The 10,041-nt window shown below is 47.5% G+C and overlaps 1 long non-coding RNA gene across 1 annotated transcript; it reads right to left on the minus strand.

Annotated features, from left to right (window-relative positions):
* Nucleotides 1–1,721: 1,721 nt before the first annotated feature.
* LOC309377056 lies at nucleotides 1,722–4,916 on the minus strand. The gene is made up of 2 exons (XR_014171414.1): nucleotides 3,769–4,916; nucleotides 1,722–1,929 (listed from the first exon to the last, which is right to left on the minus strand). It is a non-coding gene; the product is annotated as an uncharacterized lncRNA (long non-coding RNA).
* Between the last annotated feature and the right edge of the window lie 5,125 nt (nucleotides 4,917–10,041).

Here is a 10,041-nt window from a genome sequence, read left to right on the forward strand (position 1 = left end):
TGCAGCGGCAGCAGGAGGCCCCATTAGCTAAAGTGGTACCTCAGGTTAAGAACAGTTTCAGGTTAAGAACGGACCTCCGGAACGAATTAAGTTTTTAACCCGAGGTACCACTGTAGTAGCCATAGGTGGGGAATGGCCTTGCTTGCTCCCATGTTTTTAAAGGCCTGGTCCGCAAACAGCAGGTGAAGAGTGTGGGTTTAGCTGGCTCTCCCTCATCCCAAACTCTTTTATTTTTTACGAACAAAATAATTGGAGGTTTTTTAACCAGTAGAGACTCATTTGAATGGGCGAAAGTGCTAGCTAGCCAAAGAGGAGAAGGAAGGAAGGAAAGAAAGAAATGTTCATGGGGCATAGGGAGCTGCTGAATACTGAGTAAGACCATTGGTCTATATAGCTCAGCATTGTCCTGGCACAAACTGCCAGCAGCTCTCCAGGATTTCAGGTTGAGGGCAATTCCCAGCCACACCTGAAGGTGCTGGAGATTGGATTTGGGGCAGTGGGGCTTTCTGCATGCTAGGCAGCTGCTCTGCCCCATAGCTGTTGGCACTCCTACCGTATCTCTGTTTTACGGCCCCGTTTCATCATTTGAATGTTGCATTTTTGTATAATACCGTTCTGAGATTTTTCAAATATTAAGTGGCTTAGAAATGCTTTTAAGTATATCAATGTGTGTATGAACTACTGCTGACACTTAATTTTATTCTACTCTGTTGACTTTTGGGGCACTGCTTTTAAATACACATTATGTATTTGGGAAGTTGCCGTGGGCAAAGCCCTGTGAAAGCAGGAAAGATGGGTTATAAATGTTCCAAATTATTATTTGCTTCTCTGCACGCACAAAAGGTGCACGCACAAAAGGTGTCTTTCAGGCGTAAAGGGTGGCTGGGTAGTAATCCTAACTTGCAGTCAAACTGTGATTAATTTGGAGGTGCAGCTAATGTTGATCCTACTCCAAGGAGACCCACTAAAATTGGTAGGCTGAAGTTACCCATGTCCATTAATTTCCATGAACCCATTCTGAGCAGGACTAACTTAGTAGAACTGCTGCATAAATTGACATGGGCAACTCAGCTCCACGAGTTCCAGTGGGCCTGATCTGAGCAGGACTTAATTGGAAACAACTGTTTGTGTTTTAGATGGGGACCACTAATGTACAGGACTGGGGTTGGTCTAGATGACCACTGAGGTCCCTTCCAACTCTAAAATGATAGGATTCTAAGTTTTGCAGAGTAACACAAGCAGACACGAGTGTGTGCGAGCACACACAACGTTCCCATGCCCCAAGAACCTTCCTGCGATAACTATCCATCAAAAAGAAGATGTTCAGAATAGCTTTGATGCATTCATTGACTAGCAACACTCTCTGGCTTCCACATTTGCAGAAAACTGATGGAGGCAGAATGCTGCCTCTGACGTGGGGGTGGTTTTTGCCTTTCCATAGGAAGATGCAATCCTGCAAAGTAAGTGATTTAATATATTTAATGTCCTCCCCATTGACACCCCCCCCTTTCTTGTCTCCTGTCCCTGCTTAAACAGCTTCTCTGAGCTTCCCTGGATGCTATCCGTGCAAGGACTCCTTCCCAGGTCCTGCCTCCTGAGCAGAAGCTTGTAACTTTTTAACAAGCATCATTCCACCGAGAGGAAGGGAGAGCTGCAGATCACAGGTCCGGGAGAAGGCAAGTAATGTGTGTGTGTGAAGCAAGAGTGTTTGATAACATGACTCTGATGCAGCTCAATTTATTTGAATTTATTTTTATTTTAAAATTATATTTCTGTAATATGCCCATGGTCTCCAGCCCAGGAATCAAAACAGTTCCGTTGATTTGCAGAAATGACTTGATTTCGGGGACCAGCCTTCTTACCCGACTCCCATGGAGAAGATTCCCAGCTGCTCCTTCAACTTTTGATTTGGAGCCGGTTGGAATTATCCTAGGGGATCCATAGAAAGAACAGCTGAATTATATTCCCCGTTTCCCTAAAACCACCCTCCGGGTTTCAATATTATTTCTGATTTAAGTTGCTGTGGGTGTGGGGTGGGGATTGCATGTGTCTTCTTGAGGTTAGGGGTGATTTGATGCTTATAATTTTTAAAAAAATTCTTTTTGCATGTGAAAGAAACCCAGGTCTTCCCTGGGAAGTTGCTTGCGGCATATCCATTGCATTTTTCCCTCCCCCTCCCCCTTCTTTATTCTGATGCAGTCTCGCTGCAGTGGGAACTCTGGGGGGAGGAAGGGAAAAACTGCAGAGCTTTTCCCTCTCCCCCTTCCCTGCTGCAGAAAGAGTATGCATCAGAGGGCATCCTCTTGCAGCAGAAAGCATTTAGCGAGAGAAGCAGCAGCAGCAGCAGGAAGAGGGATGGTCTTCCAAGAATAATCTCTGCCTTGAATTTCATTGCTTCGCCCTTCCTCCTGCATTAGCGTGTCTCTGCTGAATGCTTGAGAGCAGCCTATAACATTGCAGGTTGTGGGTTAGTGCAAAAAGGCCCCAACTCTCTCCAAATTATCTGTAGTTAGGTGGTTTAGGGCATCTTTCACTCTCTCTCTCTCTCTCTCTCTCTCTCTCTCTCTCTCTCTCTCTCTCACACACACACACACACACACACACAAACGCACACACATGCCTGCTGTTCAACTCTCTAAACTTGGGAATGGATCCATTACAGAATGGGGCACAGCTCTGCTCAGCTGTCTGGTCTCAGATATTAACCAGGGTTATCTTTCGGGATTAATTTAGCAGGAAAAGCTACAGTGTTTGGGACTTTATTATGGGCGGGGTAGGAGAACCAAGGGAAAAGTAATTGTGGTTTATAAAATTATGGATAGTGTGGCATCACTTGGGCATGTATATTATTATTATTATTATTATTAACAATAATAATTGCATTTTTATCTCACCTTTTCCCCCAAGGAGCTCAAAGTGGCATCCATTGTTTTCCGCTCCTCATTTAATCCTCACAACTACCCTGTGAGGTAGGCAAGGCTGAGAGGCAGTCACTGGCCCAAGGTCACCCAGTGAGCTTCATGTCCGTGGGGATTCGAACTCGTGTCTCCCAGGTGCTTGTCGGACACTCTAACCACTACACCATGCTGGCTCTCATTGTAATGGCTCTCATTACAGATTCCTGAGTTTAATTCTGCTCAGCTGTTGAATCACATAAATTAGCCAGGATTATCCCCCAGGGTTATTTTAACTGGAAAGGCTGCTGTGTTTTGTTTTGTTTTGTTTTGTTGTTTTTAGTTGGGGGGCAGATAACTTAGCGGGGGTTGACTGAGGTTTATAAAACCCTGCCTTTGGACTTCCTGGAACCATCTGATTGGCCACAGTCAGGATTCTCATAGAATCCTAGAATTGTGGAGTTGAAAGGGTCCGCGAGGGTCATCTAGTCGTACCCCCTGCAATGCAGGAATCTTTGGCCCAACATGGGGCTTGAACCCACAACCCTGATGTTAAGAGTCTTGTGCTCTATCAAGTAGGGAGCAGCAGGCTGGGTGAGATGGACCCATGGCTTGATGCAGCTGGACTCTTTCTTATGTTTAGCCACAACATGTTCTGGGTGGCAGGTCCTTGCTGAGAAATGCAAAGTTTCGTGCCTGCTCTAACTCCTCTTCCTCTTTCCTTGTGCCCCTTCTGCATAGATTAATGCATGCTTGGAAATGAATTCATTTTAGTTTTTGTTAATTCAGTTATATTTGAGGGAGGGGAGGCAGTCTCCAGTGACCCTTGAAGGTCCAGCCACTTTCCATTTTCCAATTCCCACTTTCCACTGACCCAACTGCAGCGCTGGGTTTAGGGTAGTGTGGGTGGTTCCCCTCCACCAGGCGCTGAGCTGAGTGGGCAAATATTAATATTAATAATAATAATAATAATAATAATAATAATAATAATACCTATATTTATATGGATGCCTTGCTCTGGGCACCATATTACCAAAGCCCACCCCTGCCTGATTGCTTTCAGAACAAGGACCTTGTAATTAAGAAGGCAGCAGATTCAGGCACCAGAGGAAATTGTTGTCAAAGTGAAGCTGGAGTGATTTCTCCCAAAATACAGAGAATACTAAAGAAGGATTGTGTGTTGATGGCAGAGCAGAAAGTCCTAGATTCAACCCTCAGCATTTCCAGGTAGGGCTGGGATAAATACCTCTGCCTAAAACTCCAGAGAACAGCTGCCGGTCAGTGTAGACAATACTGGCATACACGGACCAGTGGTCTGACTTGGTATAAGACAGGTTTCCTGTGTCCTTGTGGCACTGGCATAGGTGATGTAAACTTTCTCTTCCAAATTCTTGCAGGAGTGTTTTTATCCCTTGATCAGTGCAGAGGCTGCACCCCTGCTTGCTGCACTCACCAACCTCCATCATGCCATTCTCCCTGGGTTCACCCACTCCCATGCCATGTTGTGGAACCTGCCCTCTCTTTTGCTTCCTTGTCCCAATTGCGATGACAAATCCTCCAGTGGAGCTTGCTGTCTGACTTCATACAAATCCTTCAGTTGGGGACTGTGCAATGAAAGCCTTACGTTTTTTATGTACACAGGAGCACACGTGTGTGTGTGTATTTTGGCCATTTTGCATTAGGAAAATAGGTCAGACTGCTCGTCCATCGAGCCCAGTAATGTCTGCTCTGACTGGCAGCAGCTCTCTGGAGTCCCAGGGTATGTTTGCATTTGTGGCTTAAAACACAGCAAGGTCATTTTGCACAGTGTTCTTCACATCACAGAGGGGATGGGGATGGCTTAACCTGGCGTGCATGAACTTTTTGGTTCCCTACCCCCGGCCGCCTTTCTCTGGGAACCTTTCCTGAAGCTGTCATCTGAGCAGGCCTACTCATTTGCGCATGCGCAACAGCTGTTGGAATATGTTCACATTACCACTTACTCCACATCCAGCTTTCTAGTCAACTTTTAATTTATTTATTTTTATTAATTTATTTTTTAAATTTTTTAATTTTTTTTTTATATCCCACCTTTTTCTCAAGGTGAAGTACATGGCTCTCCCTTTCCTCGTTTAATTCCCACAACAACCCTGTGAGGCAGGTTAGGCTGAGAGGCAGTGACTGGCCCAAGGTCACCCAGTGAGTTTCTTGGCGGAGTGGGGATTCGGACCCTGGTCTCCCATGTTCTAATCCAACACTCTAACCATTACACCACACTAGCTCTGTTTTTTTTAAAAAAATTAAAAAATGCACCAGTATTTTGTAAATAAACGCCTTACCACATATGCATCCCCTTAACTGCTTCTACAGTGGTACCTCAGGTTACAGATGCTTCAGGTTACAGACTCCGCTAACCCAGATATAGTACCTCGGGTTAAGAACTTTGCTTCAGGATGAGAACAGAAATCGCGCAGTAGCAGCGCGGCAGCTGTGTGAGGCCCCATTAGCTAAAGTGGTGCTTCAGGTTAAGAACAGTTTCAGGCTTTTTTTACAGTCTAGTGGTGTATAATAAGCAAACAAACAGGATTGATATGGATTGATACAAATTGAGTCAATGGGTTCCTTGGATGGTGCTAGACTCTCCTTCACTGAAGGTTTTTAAGCAGAGGTTGGATGGCCATCTGTCATGGATGCTTGAGTTGAGATTCCTGCATTGTGGGGGGTTGGACTGGATGACCCTTAGGGTCCCTCGTGGTCTATGATTCTATGATATGGATTTCCTTGAGTACATGCAGCTTCCAAAAGTAGAAGCAGTCGGAGCGCACTGGATGCAGGGCAAGCAGAAATGCGAACAGATACTCAAAGAATCTTCCCCATTACCTGCGCTGTAACCTTTTTAATTAGAGATGCTGAAGGATTGATCCTAGGGCCTTCTGTATGCAGAGCAGGTGTTCTCCCACTGAGCTACAGCCCGTTCCCTGTTCCTTTCGCTTTCTAGGAATACAAATGCATGGAGAAGGGTTGTACAGGGATGCGCATCAGCAACTGTGACTTTCATTCCAGTGCAATAGAAACCAAATTTCCTGTGCTGCGTAATTTCTCCCAGTTACAGAGAATGTATGTATGACTAGCTAACGCAGCTTGGGGAGCAATTTTTTTAAAAAATAAAAATGGTGGCAAGCTCATTTGCCTGCATCGTCCCACTCTCCTATTGCTGGCAAATGGAATCACTTCCCTGCGGTTTTCCAAATCATCGCCTCTCTTCTCTGGCCTGATCACCTGCATTGAAGCTGCTTTTCAGGATTGTCTACCTCAGAAGCTTTTCTAGCTTCTGGGCAACCCTTTGAGGGCCATGTGCCAGTGGTGGGCAGGGCCAGAGGGAAAAGTGGGCGGAGCAAGGCGTGTGAAACACCTGAGATGAGGGCAAAAACATCTGAGATGTGAATAAGGGCCTGGGGAGAGTTATGAGGGCCCAATAGAGAAGCCACATTTAAACCCTGGCCTGGGCCTGAGATTCTGCCCTCCATGTCTCCAGGATTTCAGACAGTCTTTTCCCAGCCTGCCCCGGAGATGCCAGGGATTGAACTTGGGGCCTTCTGCATGCAGAGCAGATGCTCTGCCACTGAGCTACAGCCATACAGGAACAGAGGAAGCTGCCTTATACAGAGTCAGAATTTCAGGTGGGGAGTTTTCCCCATGAGGTTCCCATCTCCCTACATTCCCCTCCCAGAGCTGGTTTAGCAGTCAGTCCCTCCTTCCCAGGAAACTCTGGGAATTGCAGCTCTGTCAAGGGAATAGGGGTTCCCCTACAACTCTCGGCACCCTTAACAAACTACAGCTCCCAGGATTCCATGGGGGAAGCAGTGACTGCTTAAAGCAGCACCCCAGTGCTTTCAAGGGACATGGCCTCAGTCCCATTCAGAGCAGGCCCCTTGAAATGGATGGACCTCTGCTGGCCATGCCCATTCATCTCAATGGGTTTTTGCACTGAGCAGGGCTGACGCTGGAGACCTCCTGAGGAATCCGCTGCTCCCTTAATCCTGGAGAGAGCAGAACTCCCTTCATTTTTTTGCTGCGGTTCCGCGGCATCCCCTGCAATAAACTTCTCAGCTCGTGAATCAATCCCGCCCGCCCCCCCTGCCCACTTAGAGAGGGATTGCCTGTCACGCCACCATTGTCTTGCCCGGCCACTTCATTTATTTCTGAGTTTATTGATTCTCTCCCCTTCATAACTCAACGTGTGGCACGTTCCCCTGGCTCCGCTACCCAGCACTGCAGCAAACGTGCATTTTTGTAAATCATTTGCTCTCCCCCTCCCAGCCCATCTCTGCAAGGTGTGGGCATGTGGTCGGCAAAGGAGGGCAGTAGGTGCAATGAAGAGGGAGCCTTCTTGTGAGCCGTTTGGCTCGGGAAGGTCCACAGCTTAGCTTTAGAGCATCTTCCTTGCATGCAGACGCCCCAGGTTCAATCCAGTGTCTCCTGGCAAGGTTAGGAAAGACTGTATCCGTGGAGAGCTGCTGCCAGTAGGGCTGGGCAATATAGCGTCCAAAACGAGTATGAAGTTCACATTGCGAATCACAGTGTGTGTAACGGCTAGGCGATATAAGGTTTTCAACATCATGATAACTCACCAGCTAAACACTGCAATGTTATCACCAGCTAAATCTCACAATATCACCAGCTAAACATTGCAATCTACCACAATGTCTGAAATAAAGATGGAACTATACAGAGGTGAACAGGACAATGTCCTGGAAACTGCTACTACTTAGGAGTTTAAAACAAATAAATGACAATATTATCAATAATCAAACACTCAGTTTCATCACCAGGCAAGGCAAAATGCATCCCAACAGGACTTTTGGGTTTGGCTACCAAATGGTGGTATTCAGGACAATCTAAAGTACGTCAATGAGTGGTAGTGAATACAAATAATCTGAGACTGCCAGCAGACCTCCTAGGAGGTAGAAGCAGCAGTGGCAGAAACAGCTTGCCATGACTGTCATATGTGTCGGCAGCAGTGGCGACAACCTGCAAGGCCTTGCGGCAGCGGAACAAGCAGTGGCGGCCTGTGAGGCCTTGCAGTGGTGATAGAGTGATGGGAATAGCAGTAGCAGCGGCAGTAACGGAGGCAGCCTGCGAGTACTTGCAGCAGTCACGGGAGATGGTGGCTATTGAATAGTGGAAATGATGGACGAAGGACACAGCTCTGTTGGATTCACAGCTCTTTATTACAGCAGTTAGAACTGCTCCTGGAATCATACTGACTGCAGCCTAGCTGGCTGCTTTATATAATACTAAGTAACTTGTAACAGTAACAACTTACAACTAGCTAACCAATCAGTGAGCGACAGTTTTCAATCCTTCATTTGCATATTGGTGGCCCTGAGTGAGAACTGCAACTAATCTTAATACATAACAACCCACCCCACCTAGATGAGGTGTTAGGCTCCCCCAATCCTTAATTGTTACAACCATATACCATATACGCTAGCCACGGATTTGATTAGAATTACAGGTACTTCATACTGCGTAATCTTTCAGGTAGGCTGGACGTATACGGGTTCGGGTAGAACACTGAGGTATCACTGGAGGGGAAGCCAAGCTGCTAAGGCCCGATGACACGCGCTCCCCCCCCCCGGGACGCAGGTGTATGGCTCTGTTCGGAGGCTTCTATGTTTGCTTTTGCAGCGGCTTCGGACTGCAGCTGTACCGTAGGCTCCGGTAAAATATCAGGTACAGATGGGCTGTACGCTAGAGTTTTCTCCTCAGCCTCGCTTGGTTGAACTTCAGTGGTACTTGGCAGCTGGTCCGCCTGGGCTGCCGGAGGCACTGTCCCCGCGTCCCAATCCCCAGCCTGGCGGCGCAGTTGGTCAATGTTCCGGCACCATATCTGTCCACAGTCCAAAGCCACCTGATATGACTTTGGCCCTGTAACCCCAACCACCACAGCCGGCACCCAGGGAACCTCCCCCGGGTAGTTCCAGGTAAATAACTTCTCTCCTGGAATGAAGACACGTGGCGCGCTAGCACAGCCTGGGGAATCTAATTTGGGATGGACGCTAGCCTCGGCAATATCTCAGCTCTTGAGTGTTCAGCTCAGCAGTTCAGCTCTGGCTGTGTCTTGTTTCATCCGATCCCATCTTCGTCGCCAGTGTTGAATAGTGGAAATGATGGACGAAGGACACAGCTCTGTTGGATTCACAGCTCTTTATTACAGCAGTTAGAACTGCTCCTGGAATCAGACTGACTGCAGCCTAGCTGGCTGCTTTATATAATACTAAGTAACTTGTAACAGTAACAACTCACAACTAGCTAACCAATCAGTGAGCGACAGTTTTCAATCCTTCATTTCTGTACTGGTGGCCCTGAGTGAGAACTGCAACTAATCTTACTACATAACAGTGGCAGTTGTAACGACGACAGAAAGTAGTGACAGTAGTGGCGGCAGCCTGCGAGGCCTCTCAGCAAAGGCCTGCAGCGACTTGAAGCAATGACAGGAGGTGACAGCAGTAGCCGGATCCTGCGAGGCCTTTTGGCGGCGACAGGAAATGGCAGCAATAGCAGTGGTAGCCTGCAAGGCCTCGTGGCAACACAAGCAATGGGGTTTGCGAGGCCTCACCATGGTGGCAATAAGTGGCGGCGGCCAGCAAGTCCTCCTGGTGGTAGTGGGAAGTGGTGACAGAAGTTGCGGCCACCTCTGCTTCTGCCACCATCTCCTGCCACCACGACAAGGCCTCGCAGGCTGCCGTTGCTTCTGCTGCCTAGCAGGCCTGCTGGCAGTCCCAGATTATTTGTATTCACTATGACTCATCGCTGTACTTTGGATTGGCCTGAATGCCACCATTTGGTAGCCAAGCTCCAAACCAAAAGTCTCATTTGGATGCATTTTGGCTTGCCTGCTGCTTAAAGTGACCATGAGGTGCTTGATGGTATCATTTATCAGTTCAAACATGATGTCAATTCCCCCCCCCCCTTGTATCTCTAATATTTCCTCTGACGTAACGATTGGCACATATGCCCTTCTGGGCATTCTTTCTAGTCTTGGAGGTGCTGGTGGAGCCGGTGGAGAACAGGCCGGTTTTGAAGGGGGATTTGGTCTGTGTAGAGACATTTTTTCCAGATCCGCCTTGCTCCCGATTCTGCTCCCCTTTACATAAATGTGTTG

This window comes from Podarcis melisellensis, assembly GCF_964234715.1.
Source record: "Podarcis melisellensis genome assembly, chromosome: 8".
Classification (NCBI taxonomy): Eukaryota; Metazoa; Chordata; class Lepidosauria; order Squamata; family Lacertidae; genus Podarcis; species Podarcis melisellensis.